We start from the raw sequence: 18,925 nt of genomic DNA, 5'->3' as shown, positions 1-18,925 counted from the left end.
TATCATCCCCTTTGGTGCCCTCTGTAGGAAGCTAAATTTAATTAAATTATTGGCGACAAGTATTGATATCTTTGTAGTTTGATTGAAACTATCTTGTAAGATGGCGGGTAGGCAATATGTCTTCATTTCCAAATGAATCCCACTCGCTGAGTCCAATGTTGGTATGGTTTATCGTTGAACAATATTGAATTTAAATTGCTTTTGATAGGTGCGGCAATTTCACCCGTAGGATAAACGGGCCATCATTTAAATGAAAATGGCGTTTCGGTCCACGTCCACCGGCCAGGTGGGCGTAGAGTAGGACCGCAGGGAATTATGTCCATTTGAATTTAGATTGAGCGCAGTTGAAATGTTTCATTAACTATTTAACTACGTAGACTCAGAAGCGTTTCGTGACTATCGTTTCAAGGGTCTACATATTTATGTTCACTAGAGTCTAGACGTACACATGTTATGCAAGTTTAAAGCAGATACATTTGTTTACAGTTTATTTTTGTTATCAAAGTTGCACTGTTCTAGTAATGAAATGAGATTTCAGCTTTGGGGATTGGTATGCGGAATATCCTTTTCTTTTGAGTATTTTCGTTTAAGAGATGAGTTGTGGTGTAAAACAAAGGGTTAAATTCCAAACTCTTCAACCTGTCAGCGGCAATAGACGATGAACGTTTTGACCTTATTTTCTTTCTAGAACGTTTTTGAATGCCGTATCTCAAAATGTACCATATACTTTTATTTTAATTATATAAATTAAGATTGTCTAATAAGAGCTACTTGGATATTCAAGAGCTACTAATACTACGCTTGTGTGCTAAATGGTTGAACTATTTAAAAAAAATACGTTTATTTTCGGTTTGTTATTTGTACGTACATCGTACGAATGCTGGATTGGAGTTAATCCAAAATTGCTTTTAGCCAAAATCGATCTTGTTTTTGGCGGTGTACGTATATTTTTTTGTGTACATTGCGGAAGGCAGGAGTCGCACTCTTTGAGCCAATTGAGTCCTATTGGTGAGGTTTTTGGCAAAATGGTATTTACTTAACGCCTTGCTAGAGAAACCAATATGGCTCTCTCCTCGTGGGAGGGGATGGGACGAATCCCGATCTCAAAACGCGATCTGGACCAGAATTACGATCGGAATAACGTGGCAACGCTTACTAAAATCTCGCCGATTGCGACCGCCCAACTGCTTCCTCTACCTACTCTCCCCTAGTCCGCCTTAAAATTCTCCAATTTTGGCATTTTTGCTTTTACGATTTGTTTCGCTTTCTAGTCAGTGATCCATCGATTAAATATATTAATGAACATTTCAATTAATTTTGAAAAGTTTTATACTTTAAATTTGTCGTGTATGTATTTTTTTTTTAAATAAATGGAAATTGATTACGAGGTCGGCGTGTCTATTCCCAGTTTTCAAATTCTCGTATTTTTAATTAGTGAACATTAATTCTATTAAAAATGATATTTTTTGTGTTTCCGATAAACTAAATTCATAGATTTATAGTACCAGTTCGGTTTGAAGGTATGTTATTTGTCTTAGGTAGCAAATAAATAATATAAGAATAAATAATTAAGATAAAGAAAATAAATTCGGGTGTGACCAACCCATGACTTTATCTATGTATTTGAGGAATATAAGAAAGTCACAAAACAAAATTCTATATTAAACCGTACAGACACATTCACACATACCGGCAGCATTATGAAATACTACATAATAACTATTACAGCATTTTCGATACAAATTGAGCGCAAAGGTATAGAAACTTGCACAAGACAAAAGTTCTAATTCTGGTTGTTGGATTTCGTTCAATTTTTTTTTTAATTACAATCACTATCAGTATTATATATACACAATAAATATCAAAAATATTAAAAAACTTTAAAAGGTCAAAATAAAATAATGAAATATTGTTTTAAAAAAAAATACTACTCCCGGATTACGAATTCTGACCAAAACCTTATCAGCTCTAAGTTAGTACTTAGAGAATACAAATATAAATTTTCAGCACGATACGTTCAGGGTTGTGAATCGAGGCGACAACATTTTTGACCTTTCTAAGAAGAAAAAATCCCACTTCCGGTTTATAAAATTTAATGATTTTTTTTCATTTAGGTACATCACATTAATACAAGACACGGTGTTCAAAAAATCCCATAAAATCCGCCGACACACACACACACACACACACACACACACACACACACACACACACACACACACACACACACACACACACACACACACACACACACACACACACACACACACACAACACACACACACACACATTTTTTCTAGATCACGAAAACATGATCAGTAATCGATTCTGAGTTCGAATTAGTCAAAATCTCGAGTTCCAATTTTCGTATGATTAGAATAAATTAATCTATTGTTACTACGTACATAGATAAGTAAAATTTATATTATAAAAAAAAGTTTTTTAAAAACATACCTCTTCTATAATTTGTATATAAAATTATTATTTTGGATAAAAATACCAATAATTTTATTTTACTACCGCGATCTATGTTTAAAACTAAAAACTGGATAGACGTCAGGCACTTTTCAGAAATTCAAATTTCAAAGGCGTCTTACACGATATTTTTGCACCATCGTAATGCCGGAGGATCCATTTACTTATATTGATGACCAAAATGAGCAATATGGCAAAGTATGAAAACGATCGGATAAGAGGCAAATTTTTTCCTGAATTTTAATTGTTAGTGAAACGTATAGGAGGTATGTAAAAATAATCATACTTGCTTAGCATAATCATCATTAATCAAGAAGCGCTTTGTGCGCAGACATTTCCAGAAGAAATTTGCAAAGTTATGGAATTGGTGATAAATATTATCAACTCCATTATATCTAATACTCTTAATTATCGCCAATTTAAAGAATTTTTAGTTGAAATTGAAAGTGAGTACGCAGATTTTCTGCTGCATAACAAGGTACGTAGGTTATCAAGAGGAAACGTTTTAAAACGTTTCGCTTCTTTATTAACAGAAATTAAAACATTTCTGCTTCGGAAGGGTGTACACTATCCAGAACTAACGGACAATCAGTGGATCCAAAAATTTTATTTCATGGTAGACGTCACGTCTCATCTAAATCAGCTTATTCGAAAACTACAGGGGACAGGAAACAGAATTTTTTCTATGTTAGAAGAAGTTATTTCATTCGAAAACAAATTATCCCTTTTTGTCCAAGATTTTGAAAGGGAAACTTTGATTCACTTTCCAAGCCTGCTGAAACATCGCCAAGAAAATAATTGTGATATTGAAATTTGTTAACAATAATTTTGAATATTATGGAAGCTTTTGTCAACAGGTTTCAGGAATTAAGACGCTAGCCTTTGTTAAAAAAACCTTTTATTGCAATTGTAACAGAATTAAATTTTTATCCCTTTAATGTTGACATTGTCAACTTTGAAATGCAATTGCTGGATTTAAGAAACAAATAATTATGGCGCTCTAAATTTGAACGTCCTTGGTTGATATGAAAATATTGGAGAAAAAAAAAATGTGTACTTAGTTCACAGCACACCTGGTCTGCTTTGAAACACCTGGAAAAGGAAGACATGATGATCTATAATACCTGGAATATTATTCCTGACTCATATGATCACTTGAAAAAACTAGCGTTTTCTATTCATTTCTTTTTCGGTTCTACATATTCATGTGAACAATATTTTTCAAGCATGAACCTTATCAAAAGAAAACGGAGAAGTCGTATTATTGATGAGAACCTGGAATCGTGCCTAAAATTAAAAACAATAACATTTACAAGGAGATGCATTGTTCACATTAAGCGTTTGTCAATCATTGTCATGATCGAATTTTATAGATACGTTACTTACAGTTTAATTTTTATTAATAAATAAGATAATTGTTACGTATGATATTGAGTTTTATACAGTGGTGCTATAGTTTAATGAAGACTTAAAACTATAATTTTAGTGACCAGTTTTCTCGTGACCAATTTTCATGTGACCGGTGACGACGTGTGACCGATCTAGAGCGACCAGTTATCCTGTGACCGGTTCACATTTGACTAGTAATCACTGAACCAAACAGTGTACCTACCAAATGTGTTTATATAGTTTTTGTAAGTAAAAGAAATTTGGCTCTCAAAAGAAATGTGCTGTTGAAATTTGGCTCTGTTGACTATTTGAAATGAAAATTTAGATAGAAATAAAATTGTCTTTGCACCGATGCATAGTAATTCGAACACTTTCGTAAAAAAACGTTTATATTCCACAAAGCATCCGGTGAATGTTTGACGGAAATAAAAAAAAGTGTGGAATAAATAGCGGAACTCAGAACCACAGCGCAGTTGAACTCTTCATAGGATGAATCATGGGGAGGGTAGTTCAGAACGGGGGATTTTTTTTGGGTCGCATCGCGGTAAATAAGTTACCCGTTCAGTCGCTCGTGTGACCATGCGATCCTCTCTACGTAATGGGTCATTATCTTTCCATTTCAATTACGTTTTCTGCTCGTCCGTGAATACGGATAAATTCGCTTGGGTTTTTTTTTCCGTAGCCTTTCGCATTTCTTGCTTCGTTTTTTTTAGCCAGGCTTTTTTATTGACGCTATCTCTCTGGCTAGGGGCAGATTGCACTTTACATTATTTATTGTGAGCATTTTAAACTCGTTTACTGGTACTTCCGCTGTATACCTACATTTGTTAAATGACGACTGAACCTAAAGCTTAGACCACACTAGGCAGCACTGCAATGCAGCGACGCAACGCGGCCAAATATTGTTTGTAAGAAGTTGCATGAGATAGAACGCACCACGAGTGGCGCGACACTGCGCGTTAAAGTTGCTTTTTGTACCAACTCTGATGTGCTGCGCTGCGTCGCTGCAGCGCACTGTCGCCTAGTGCGTTCGGACCTTTAATCGAACTTCACGATTGAAACTTGACGTTGGATAATTTTATAGAAACGGTTGTTTTTGTATGTAGGTAATGTGAAAATATGTTTTGCTTCAGTGACTCTTTATTCTAACGTGTGTGCTTTGAACATGATATTTCTATACGCACGTGACACGTTAATTAATACGTTCGGGCGTTCATTGTAAAACGTTAATCCAGTGTGGCGACTCGATAAGGTTAATTGTTCACTGAACTCGCAAAATTTACTGTGCTGCCCTGAAAATAAGTTGGCAATATTTCAGCTCTTTTTTAAAACATTCCGCGCCGTAAAATTCTATAATATGTATTTTATATTACATGCACATAATATCTGTATGTTATAACAGTATGGCTCGGTGATTGTGGTTATGTTTAGCACCGAGAGGTTACCGGGTTCGATCCCGTGCTAATCTTTAATGTTGCTGGTCAGTCTTGGATATTTGTGACTCCAAGTCGATCTTGTCCTATCAGAGTTTGCCAATTTATCATACCATACTACCCGATATGTCACAAATATCTGAATTTGATTTATGTACAATATGTAAAAAATTATGTACAAGTCTAAATCCATAGATATCTATGGATTAATTAATTAATTGTTAATTTCGTGTTCATTCTTCTAGCCACATAGCCCGCCCATTGCCATTTCAAACTCTTCACTCTATCTACTATATCCACTAACCTTTCCATACTTCTCACCTACGTATTCCGTTTTCTGTCTTTCCTCGTTATGCCAAGCATAAAATGTGCCATATTTCTTTGAGTGCATTGGACTTTGTGTAGCAACTTGGCGTTCAATGTCCAAGTTTCACATCCAGACGTTATCACTGGTAAAACACATTGATCGAAGATCTTTTTCTTCAGACAAAGTGGCATTTTTGATTTAAAAACCGTATTCATTCGTCCAAATGACTATTTATTTCTTGTTAATTTAAATTATATATACATACATTCATTTTAGTATGTATATTATTTATTCGTATTATGTATAATACTTAGAGGTATACTATGCGAACTTGTTCGATAACGCGCTCCGTCTATTTCGGTGAAGGGCGGTGTTTTCTTCAGGAAGCGCACCCTTGTCTCTGAAGTCTGCTTAATTACTGTCTGGGATGACAAATTAATCCACCCCTTCATTTGTTGGCGTACTCGGTTCGGTTCGCCCAATAGGTGGTGTTAGTAAGTAACCTTTTGCGTACGAAGGAGCTTTATCCTCAGCTCTTACCTCTTCTATATATTGAGAACGCATCCTGTTTGTTATTTGCTGGAAAGGATAGGCGATGGGTGATTAGTCAAAGGGGATATTGCTTCTTCCCATCTATTTTTACCCCCTCGATCGCCATCATTAATCCCACCTTTCTTTTTCGTTTATGGGTGAGTAAGTTTTTATCGCACATTTGTGCGAGTACACTTTATTTTCCATCTCACCTGGAATTGTACGATGAGATGTATAGGTGAGGGGAGCTTTCATTGCCCTCAGATGTCATGTAAAACGGTCGAAATTGTCATTGGTGCTCTGCGTCGTCTGCGCTCGTATTCCGTTTTCCCTCCACTCGTCTGTTTTAGCCGAGGATTATTATCGAATTAACCTTTTGCGCGCGCAGAGTTAATGCGAACGCAAACGGAGTGTGACGCGTAATCGACGCTAATGCAGTTAACAACTACTACAACCGCATTTAATTTGAACAGTGCGTTTAACACACAACGTGCTGGTGCCTATATGTACATACATACATAAGTACATATATGCCTTTGCCGTCTCGATATTGTTACATAATCTTCTTATGGGCTAATCGGTTCTCATAGCAAATGGCTCATAGAAAAACCATATATCTACAATAGGCTAATAATAATGAAAAACCATATATCTACAATAGGCTAATAATAATGTATAATTTATCAATAATAATTTACATATTGCCACATTGCTTTTATTATAATCGTGGAACAAAAACAGCAAATTTAAATACCATTCGATATTTTTGATTTTTTGAGATTTAACTTAAATACCACATGGGACTCGATCTACGATTCTCGCACAAATTATGACTTGAAAAAAGTAATTAAAAGGACATGATTTGAGGACATTCCTGACTTGTGATTAAAGTGAAAGTCAAAGACGTGATAAAAGCAAAAATCGAGAAAATAACGAGAAATGTTAAAGGTTTTGTTTGATAAAAATATAAATGAAAGTAGTTTCCATATTAACCATATTAACTGTAAAATCGAAGATGTTCGGATTGAGGTGAATGGCACTGTATGTAAATATATTTCCAACCCACTGAACATGAACATAAAAATTAAAAAATACCTATGTAAAAATAAAAGTGATATAATAAAATTTGACATGTACATATGTATGCATGTAAAAGTTGAGTATGTGATATTATTTTATGTACAGATTACACAAGCTTTCGAGAAACAACGTAGTTTATCATTTAGTATATCTAATAAAAATATTTAAACATTATGTACATATAATATATGTATGTATGTATGTATATATATATATATATATATATATATATATATATATATATATATATATATATATATATATATATATATATATATATATATATATATATATATATATATATATATCAGTGGCGTGCGGTGACTTTTCAAACAAGGGATGCTGTCTCTTGTTTGAAAAAAAAAACCGACCAATTTATTTTTTTAAATTTTATTTTATTCTTCGTTCCTTTTTACAAAATTCATCGATAACCGCATCATAGAATTTTTTATTGTTTTTTAAATTTGACATTATTTTCTTTTCGATTGCAATTTTAGTAAGACCAGAGAGTCTTTCTTCACTTTGACTACTTCTGGTGAACGTTTTAATTCTTTTCATAGTCGAAAATGATCGTTCAGCCGATGCGCTCGTGGAAGGTATCGTACAAATTAATTGTATTAAACTAAATACTTGTTCCAAAACTTCTATTAGATCATCTTTCACAATTAATTCCTTTACGTCATTTATAGATTTCAAATGAAAATCTTGCGTTGAGTACATGTAAATTAATTCGCTTTTTAATTTCATCAAATCAAATTATTTTCCATAAGTTAGGTGGAGTGATTTAAATAGGATATCTGGAAAATTATTTTCATATTCTTTAAATTTTTTGACGTTAAAAAAAATTAAAACAAATTTTAAATTTTCGATATCTCGAAATCGATTGGTTGTATTTACTGAAAGAGTTTCTAAAATTTCAGAATAGTGAAGTTTATACGTTGTTTTCACATCTTCTTCACATTCAGCATATTTTCTTTTTCTATTAAAATTTTTAGTTATTACTTTGTTCCACAATGAATCAAAATCGTCTTTTTTGTTATCTAAATATTTTACAAATTTTTTAATTTCACTTACGCAATACGATATGTCAAAGGTTTTTTTTTGTAAAATTTCAAATAAAAAATCTGCCGAATTAAATATTGCAGAAAATAAATGCAAATTGAAATTGAATTCAAACTCTTTTAAATAACGATGAAGGACTTCAGCATTTATGACAGCATCAGTATCCCATTCGTCTTCATCATTAATTATTTGATTAAATATTTCCATTAATTCTGTTTGATATTCTAATACCATATTTAAAATTTTGCTATTGTAGTTCCATCGTGTAGGGGCAGCAGTGGGAAATCGTTTTTTTATTTGACAATCGAGAAGGGAAATTCTTCTTGAAGACTTACAAAAAAAAGTTGAAAATGACAACATACGGCTGAAAAAACGTTTGCATCCGGATATATGTTTAACAGATTGCGACAAAACTAAATTCAATCTCTGAGCGTAACAATGGACAAATAAAGAATTAGGACAAATATCTCGAATTTTTCGTTGCACTCCATTATGCTCCCCGGACATTACAGCCGCTCCATCATACGTTTGTGCAATTAATTTGTCCAAACAACCAAATTCTTCCAAGGTCTCACGTATGTGCTGAAAAAGAGAATTAGCTGTTCTATTGGGACTAACATCGACAAATCCAACTAATCTCTCCTGAATTTCATTGTTTTCATCTACATATCTAAAAATAGTAGATAGCTGAGCTTTGCGACTGATATCTGTAGATTCGTCCACAATTATGGAAACAAGTTTTGATGCACGTATTTCAGTTTTAATCTCATCTAGCAAGACTTTTGATATTGCGGATACCAAGTCATTTTGTATATGGTTCGATAATCCAGTAAACACCGTAGAGTTATCTAAATGAGTTTTCAATTTTATGTCTGATTCACTCAACAGATACAGCAATTCAATATAATTCCCTCTATTTTACGATTCCTGGTGTTCAAAATGTCCTCGTAAAGGTTGTTCTTGTTTTGCTAAAAAACAGATCGCGCTTATTAATTTCGACAAAATGTATCTATTTGCAGTAACTTCTTTGTTGTGCATTTCAATATTTGCTTTAAATTGAGCACTTAAAAAATTTTCTATACGAGGTCCCTTTCCAAATTTTTTAAATTGAGCAGCAGAACATATGTGAGCTTGAGAACATTCATGTCTCTTGCGCGATTTACTTAAATTGTTTAGGTCAGAAAATCCAAATTTACTCCAGACATTCACTTCTTGAGAAAATAAAATACATGGCCAACAGAATAATTTCGTTAAGTGAGCACATCCACAAATCCATGAAATTTTTTCGTATGTTTCTGTGTTAAAATACCTAAATGTTTTTGTTTTAGACTGAATATTTAATATTGGTGTGGGTTTGGGGCTCTTAACAATAATCTCCTTTACATTAAATGGGAGAGAAGCAAATCTTCTTTTCAGCACATTTTCAATTAAACAATTGCAATTATTATTGATCTCGACGACAAGTCCACTCTCATTGTTATTTTCGATATCCATATTAAAGGCAATAATGAAAACTCGTAAGTAGTGGAACAGTAAACTAAAAATAAAGTTAGACGAAACTAATTAAAATGAAAACTTAATTCAAAAGTAAAAAATAACCAACTTACAGTATAAATGATTAACTTCGTCTAAAGAAATTAATCGGCTAGCTTTTTGATAAATAACTTGGGGCGCAGCGTGCGGAAATATCGATCAACAGCGGCTTCCAAGTGAAACTCAATAGATAAGCAAACAGAGAAACCGAATCCACCAGAGGTTAAACAAGTGTCAACGCGTCCGCGCGAATAAGACAGCCTCATAGTGCGCATGCGCAAATGGGATCGGTCTCGACTCCGAATCCATGACGCGGGCGCACTTCAGTCAGCGTCTACACCCGTCACTCGCCTGTGGCCGGCCGGACGCCTATGCGAATCGTTAATAAAAATTATCAAAAGATCCTATATAATGCATCATGTAACAAAAAACACGTGATATGTGAAATATATATATATATATACTCATAAACTACATCATAATCACGTACATCACTAAGAATACATCGAAGCGAAATTCAAATATTTATTAAAAATACTCTTGGCTTTTTAAAGTTATAGGGGATGCGCCGCATCCACCGCATCCATGGACCGCACGCCGCTGATATATATATATATATATATATATATATATATATATATATATATATATATATATATATATATATATATATATATATATATATATATATATATATATATATATATATATATATATATATATATCATATGTACATATGTACACTTTGTTATTATAATCATAAAATTTTGTTGTTTCATCTGAGAATATGTTCCCATAGTTAAGAAAGTGATCTAAATGTAGAAATTGAAAAAAAAAGAGTTTCAACTATTTCATGTCACATTGTTTTAAATTAATATAATATGATACAAATTATAAAAATTTGATTTGCTTCTATAATATAAATCTAATTTAAAAAAATTTTGGAAAATGCAAAATTTTACAAAGCAGAATTTATTTTTACAATGTTTAGTTCATGAATGAATAATAATACAAAGGCATCCCTGAACCTGTGAAAGACCGACGAAAAATAACAGCTATGAATATTTTCTATCCAAAATTAATTCAGAAGTTTCTCTTTCTAAGATTTAAAAAAAAAATACGAAAACATTTATTATCTTCCAGTATCCTTCACCAGCAGACATAAAAACAGAAAAAATAAAGATATGACAGATTTACTACCTTATACCGCCAATTTATCCAAATTATTAACCCGAAATTCTACAGGTCTGTTACCGAGAGTTGGCGCGTTCTCATACTTACGCACATGCGCGTGAAAGAGACAGGGCGTCTTTTTTATTGAATGCAGTGTGTCAGCATGCTATATACCTATTCATAGATACTACACGAGTGCATTTGTAAAGCGTATTTGCCAACTCTTGGTAACAGACCTATACCAGAGAATGAAAAAGATGATAAAGATCAATAACCTGGAAACATGACTAAAAATGTTCTTAATAAAATTTTCTTTTCTAAAAAATTTTTTTCTTATACGCTGCATGCAATATTTATATGTCGAAATAAATTATAAATGTAGTAGACTTCATCAATATTGAAACACTGTCTTGTGTAACGTAAAAATATTTTTTAATCAATTCAAACGCAAACCAAACAAATATCTCGAAACGAAAGAAATATGACTAAGGTCACTTTCATAATAATGGGCAAATATGTACATATAATAAATTTCGAAACTGACAACATGTTCAATATACTGTGTAGTAGTCAGTAACGAGACTGAGTTGTTTGACGGATAATTTTTAAAATTCACTAGAGCGTTATGCACTCTAACGTAGCATAGCGTTTCCCTTTACCAATGCAACTCTTCCGTCCCCCTTCACCCCACTGGGTTAATTTTGCATGCACCGATCTCGTTGCATGTACGTGATTATTTATTACACACGGGTATGGAATGTGGATATGGGATGGTGGTGTTATTGTGCATCTTCCGGCACATCCTATCTGTTACCAACTCCCTCCAGTTCCACCAATACAAAGGTGTCTATCTGGTTACCGGACGCTTAATCCGCCATTGTATCCATACAATGAGAACCACCCCGCAGAAGCCCATCCGTTTAATTAATCGGTTTATATAATGATTATTGATTTTTTTAATTTTAAAGATTTCGACGTGTTTATGATCGTTTTAACGACGGGGCTACCGTGACGATGACGTGATAATAGCAATCTGTCGTTGATGAATCGCGTATTTGTTTTTAATAAGTCCGAAAAAATAAACAAAAAAACTGAAACGAGCGCGCCGTTTGTAATTTACGACAGAGATGTCGGAAAATCTGTTATCGCCTCCGTGCGAATATGTTTTCACGCGATACCGTAATGATTTATGGTCAAGGCTTGGCGACTCGGAAAAGTATAGGGGAAGAGCGAGTAGGCGGTCCAGGCGGAGGGGTGGATGGTGGGAAAACCCTGAAATAAAAAAGGCGGGAAAAGAGAGATCTGCAACACGTCGGGAGAGGGGTCCAAACAATTGACGTAGGAGACGGTAAGATTCTTCTGAATAATGGACATCCGATACGTCCATCACGACGGCTTTTACCGTCCGGGCCCGGCTTGACAATGCTCCACGATAGATTTATCACCGGAACGTGAAACGACCGAATATACTCGTGCACGTGTGTATATGATGGATAGGTATGCGAATATATGTACATATATTTATTATGTATCTATGTATTTGTACTATGGATTGAAACGTACATAAATACTCGATTGTAATTCAAATTATGTGGTATTTCGTGTCGACAGGATGGTTTGTGGATACGATGAATGTAAAACTGATATATATTGTAGATAGACATGTAATTATGACGGATCCACGACGAAACGTCTCCGGACGAAACGCCGTACGTTACAGCGTCTCCGACAAAATGATAACACGACATAATGTCTACGGAAAAAATGATAACGCGACATAAAGTCTACGGACGAAATGGCTTTTCGCTGTCTCGAGTCCCGGGAATTTATGTAATTCTGTTGATTGAGAAAAGCATTTAAGATTGACACTGTAAAAAATAATTGGAACGATCAACACTTTTTATTTAGTGTACCCAAAAAAAGAAAGAAAAAAATAGCGCCCACTTAAGTTTAAGAAATTAGGAAAAGTGAACAAAATCGTTGTTTTCTGATATAGTACGAAGAATTCGAAAGTTCATTAATAGAGTTTGTTATTTACGATTAAACTTCGATTCGACTGGCTTATCTAATATTCACTTATTAATATGTCAAAGGACGTGTATACATATGTATATCTTCGTTATCACACGTTTTATATTGAAGTATTGTCATTTTTTTCGTAAAAAAAATCGTTTTTAAACATGTGAATGTCATACTAGGTCGCGTTATCATTTTGTCTATAGACATTATGTCGCGTTATCATTTTGTCGGGGACGTTTCGTTGTGACACCACTTAAGACATTATTAATATTTATTGTATTATTTTTTTTCGGAAAATACAATTTTTCAAAATTATAATGTATAATTTTAACACTTCATTTGTGTTTTATTCTGCATTTGGGTTTTGAGTCTAGGTTAGTCGTTTATATGGATGCGAACCTTGGTTTCTGAAGATCAGGATGATCAACCGCATCGAAATTTTTGAGATGTGGGTCTACAGGCGTATGCTGAAGATTCCATGGACCAAAGAAGTCACGAACCAAGCTAGGGAGAGGTAAACTTGTTTCTGTCATCAAGCGTAGAAAGATGGAGTACCTCGGACACATGATACGTGGTCCAAAATACGAATTTCTTCGTTTGATAACCATGGTAAAAATTAAAGGAAGAAAATGGATTGCCAGGAAGAAGTTGTCTTGGCTTCGAAACATGTGCATGTGGACCTATATGAGCGCCGAATACTGCTCTTACCTTTTGAAGACCGATGCGGATGGCTACAAATAATCGACGAGGTGGTTGCCAACGTCCGGATGCGGACAAGGCATTAGGAAGAAGTAGTCGTTTAATTAATTCGAAAAAACCCGGTTAAAATTGGTTCGTTATCCGACAATCTAACGATGGAAGTTTTTCTATATACTATGTACCTACATATGTACATATGTATATATAGGTTAATATAATATATGTATTTTGCCTATCGCAACCCGAAACGCCTTCGAGTCTACAGAAATATATCGAAATATTCGAAGCGAAGAAGAAACAAATTTAATTGGAATAGGAAATTAAAAAAAAGTCAACAATGAAAGTTAACACCGCACTTTGTTAACGTCTCTGAGAAAATAATGGAAAATTGTTTTAATTTGAGCGTCGGTTTGCCTCGCGATGCCAGACGACTACGGCAGCATCGCATTACACGGGGAAATCCCGCTCCGTAAATTAATCGTTATGTTTTTCTTTTGTTACTATTTTCGGATTTTACAGAAGCAGGATAGACTCGTCGGCTTATTTGTTCGCCATTTCCTCTCGTATAAATAACTCTTCGTTACAACTAGCTTTAATTGGTGTCGATATTCATCGTTTCACCGTGAATGTTTCATCATTTCACAATATATTTTTGCCAAAGAATAAATAATAATTCAATCCAGTCTCGCGCGCTTGTGATCGGGATTCAATAGAAGCTCAAATTTCAAATATGCGATGAAAAGCTTTCAAATAAAAAAAAGTCAATATGAACTCGCATCAAAAGCGTGCATTGCGTTTATTCTCGTCAGTTCGTTTTCATAACAGATTTACATGAATACTTTTAAATGTGTCGTTTTAATTGGCGGCGTACGTTTGAAACGTAATATCATCACACGTTCGCAGTTTTTTTTTCAAATTGATCATTCTTTGAATCCCTATGGGAGTGGGTATATGCAACTGCAAATCACATGCATCAATAAAATGGATTCATTTTTGAAATCCCAATCAATTTTTTGAATTCGCATATACATACATATACATATGTACATACATATCTAGCTCTAGTTAGATCCATGCGAAATTTCCACGAATTCATTAATCTTAAAATTTTGAATAAACATATTCAGACTTGTGTTTTAATTTTAATTTTGGTTACATTTCATGTTTGGTTTGGTTGGTAGCTATGTAATATTAATTATTTAAAATATGTACGACCAACTTGAATAGTTAGTTTTTCGTTTTACACCCTTTTTAATCCATCAGTATTAAGCCTGAGTGAGAATTGATTTATTCGGTATATGTATGTACATACATATGTATATTATATATGTAGACGAGTCTTATTTTTCTTTTATTTTGGAAATTTCGCATTTTCGGCTGTTTGCCATTAATATTATACTCTAGTGTTGTACTCGATGAAATATCATCGCATGGGGGTTGGCATATAAAGTTTTTAAATAAAAAAAATTTAAAAGAAATGTGTCGGTACTGTGTTAGGTCCTGTGTTAGATCCGCACACGGTCGAATTTTTTTCAAATACCTTTTAAATATATTTAATTTAATATTTATATTTAATTGTTTAGCACTTTGTCGTCGGGTAACGGAGATTACAGTCTTCAGTGGATTGTTGCTAAACGTCGGGTGACATATAATTGCAAAATTTAAAATATAATGATTTTCGGACAAAGGTAAACAACCTTTTTTTTTATACAAATAAAATTTCTTTTATACATAGAAAAATATTAAAAAATATTTCCATCGTCTTTGTGATGTAAATGGTTGCAAAATTTAAAATATAATAATTTTTGGACAGGGTGACCAACCTTTTTTTATACAAAGAAATTTTTAAAGAGAAAAAATATTCCCATCGTCGTTATTATATAAATGAGTACATAATTTATAACATAATAATTTTTGGACAGGGTGACCAACCTTTTTTTATACAAAGAAATTTTTAAAGAGAGAAAAAATCTAAAAATATTCCCATCGTCTTTATTATATAAATGGTTGCAAAATTTAAAACATAATAATTTTTGGAGAGGGTGACCAACCTATTTTTATACAAAAAAATTTTTAAAGAGAAAAAATATTCCCATCGTCTTTATTATATAAATAATTACAAAATTTTTAACATAATAATTTTTGGACAGGGGTAATGGGAAGTAATGGGGTTCTAGCACAGATTTAATGATGTTAATCAGGCGTTTTTTTTCAACAGTATAAATTTCAAAGTTGCAAATGTAGCCACTTGTACTCCATATTTTATGATCTTTGCTCCATTGTACAAACGAAATGATAACATTTCTCTCCAGCGAATGATGCTCTCATCGAGGGATAATTGCTGAACGGGTTTATACACATTTAAAAATTTTGGTATAAAGTAATCAAAAACGGGTTGTACCTTGTGTAACTTTTGGTTCTCATCACCGAGTGTTTCATTGTTAGAAAAGTGCCATGATTGCCATATTTAGCGAAATCTATCTCTGCTCATTACTTGAGCAAAAATAGGAGTGGCACAACCTGAATCCGTGCTCCAATATTCGTCTCTATTGTCTTTTTTTACTTTTCCCATCATTAATATCAGCCCCATGAATTTTTTCATTTCTGTTATCTCGATGTTCTTCCATTTTAGAGATTTTTTGGCATCTTTAAACTTCAATGAATTTTGAATGTGATACCGATTAGATTCTTCCACAAAAAAATAAAATAAATCATCACCAACAAATAATTCCACAGCGTCCATGATATTCTTATGATCAGTTGGTAAGATTTTCACACCAGGATCACCAAGGAATCGTTCTAAATCAGGTGGTTTATCATTTTCAGACCACCCAAATTCGTCTTCACTGTTCGAATCACTATCGGTTAAATTGGAGTCACTAGGGAGACGTAATGTCTGAGGATGGGCTCTCAGAGGAATAATTTCACTGTTATCGTCAGTCACTTTCAAAATCTATAATATTGTCATTGTCACTGTCACTCCCAACACTAACCGAATAATTCGAATGTCTATCAGCGGTATATTCCTCATCGTCATGATAAGAGACGACGCCTTCGTCATCTTCGTCCTCGTAATCCATTTTAATGGGTAATATCGTGGTGAAGAAACTATGTATATACTTATGGGATCTGGCAAGAGTTGTGGAAGTCCTCGTACCGGCTATGTTGTTGAAGTTGCGGCTGGATCGTTGTGTATCGGATCTCTGGAATCAGTGCAGCTATGATGTTCTCAATGCAACTACGTTGAAGGAGTTCTCCGAAACGGCGGTGTTCTCGAGGCAGCTATATTGACGGAATTCTTCTATGTTCCAGCAGCGTGGCTCGGTCGTTAAGCTTCTGCTTAACACTGAGAGGCGCCGAGTTCGATCCCTTGAGCTGACCTCGATTGAAAAGAATTTTTCTGAGTATATCTGTAATGCTGCTGGTCAGACCAGGATTTGTGACTCCTGGTTGATCGTTTCCTATCAGAGTTTGCCAATTTTCTCTGATTTCATTGTTGAAACGATTCCCGATTAAAAATTGGCTAAAAATCCTTCCTACCCACTATGTCACCACTATTTGAGTATGATTAATGTAAATATTACAATAAAAATGTATGTACAATTCATAGATGTCTCGTTAATTGTCGAGTTTAAGTCAGTGTCTCGTAATTTAGCGACTTATATAATAAAAAATGCTGTATTGTTTGTAATTTGGCCAGGAAGGCGCATTGGGGTTTACCTGTAATGCCTTCCTGGTATGAAATAAAAATAATAAAATAAAATAAAATGTTAGCGTAGTAGGGTGGTTGTTGGCTGGTTGATTGATTTTTTGATTTTTAAATGATTTTTATTATTACGAAATTATGTTCACAATACATATTATATCTGGTGACATGACAACACGTTCACAGAATTGCCGTTAACCGAGGACGCGCTCCAGGCATTACGTCTTTGGCTATCTCTTTCACAGATCGTCCGTTCACCGATATCTCGTTTACTGACGCGTGTCTGGCGCGTGACATTGTGGCTGGAGATGCGACGCGGGGTTGATGATCACGCGTTTGGCGCAAGGCATATGTGCGTGTCGATACAACGCATGGTTGATGATCACGTGTCTAGTGCGAGGTCGAACTTCCCTGTTATTTTTACGTTCTTGGTGAGGGCGTCTGGAGGTTGAGTTCGAGTTCGCAGATGGTGGTTTGATCATCGTGATGTTGTACAATATACTTTATTTATTTATTGTACATGCTTCTTCCCTGAAAGTTAGCGATGTTTGTCATTTTTTAGGAATCTTGATGGGTCGGAGTCGGTTGAAAAAATTTCACTTTAAAAATTTTGTTGTATAAAAAAAAGTTGGTTACCCCTGTACAAAAATTATAATATTTTAAATTTTGCAATAATTTATATGATTAAGATGATGGGAATATTTTTAGATTTTTTCTCTCTTTAAAAATTTCATTGTATAAAAAAAAGTTGGTCACCCCAGTCCAAAAATTATTATGTTTTCAATTTTGCAATCATTTATATAATAAAGACAGTGGGAATATTTTTAGATTTTTTCCTCACTTATAAAATCTCTTTGTAAAAAAAAGGTTAGTCACCCCTGTCCAAAAATTATTATATTTTAAATTTGGCTATAATTTATATCATAAAGATGATTAGAATATTTAAAATTTTTTTCCTCACTTAAAAAAATGTGTTGTATAAAAAAGGTTGGTAGCCCCTTTTTAGGAATACTAATCGAGTGATTATAAGGTTCTAAATTATCATCAGAATTTTAATTTTAATTTTATTTTAATCAGTCGATAGGTTTGAAAGCTATGTTCAATTTAAAAACATAAAAGTTTTCAAAATTTTTTTGAAATATTTTGAAATTTTCCTTCAATTTACGATTTTTTCGATCAAAATCGCCCGCTGTCAGGCGATGAGCAATTGAAATATCGCCCGCATACAAAGTGTTAATATGAAAAAGAAGGTAAAAACAACCTATATATAAAAAATATAAAAAACCAATAGAAAAATTAATTAATTAATTAAATAAATTTTCAATAGATGGCGTTAAATGCTCAGAGACTTATTTTGTAAGTATCTTAAAAGAATAAAAAATCACAATTAATAGGAAAAACATCCGACTATTGATTCCAATACTCAATTTGAGCACAGCAATTCTAGATTTTGAGTTAAAGACCGCAAAAGCCAAAAAACTGTAAAAATTGCGCATTTTTTTAAACGCTCATATCTTG

At 33.6% G+C, this 18,925-nt stretch overlaps 1 protein-coding gene and 1 long non-coding RNA gene across 3 annotated transcripts in view; both read left to right on the top strand.

Moving 5' to 3' along the window:
- The window catches only part of ttv (exostosin glycosyltransferase 1 ttv), a 224,634-nt gene that overhangs the window by 100,887 nt on the left and 104,822 nt on the right, over window positions 1–18,925 (top strand). The gene's annotated exons all lie outside the window — the stretch shown is intronic.
- Window positions 16,269–18,014, top strand: LOC143912372 (uncharacterized). Its single transcript, XR_013260632.1, has 2 exons — window positions 16,269–17,006; window positions 17,484–18,014. It is a non-coding gene; the product is annotated as an uncharacterized LOC143912372 (long non-coding RNA).

This window comes from Arctopsyche grandis, chromosome 1, assembly GCF_051622035.1.
Source record: "Arctopsyche grandis isolate Sample6627 chromosome 1, ASM5162203v2, whole genome shotgun sequence".
In the NCBI taxonomy this organism is placed as follows: Eukaryota; Metazoa; Arthropoda; class Insecta; order Trichoptera; family Hydropsychidae; genus Arctopsyche; species Arctopsyche grandis.
Note: the sequence above shows the minus strand (reverse complement) of the source record. Positions and strands in the feature narration are given on the sequence as shown.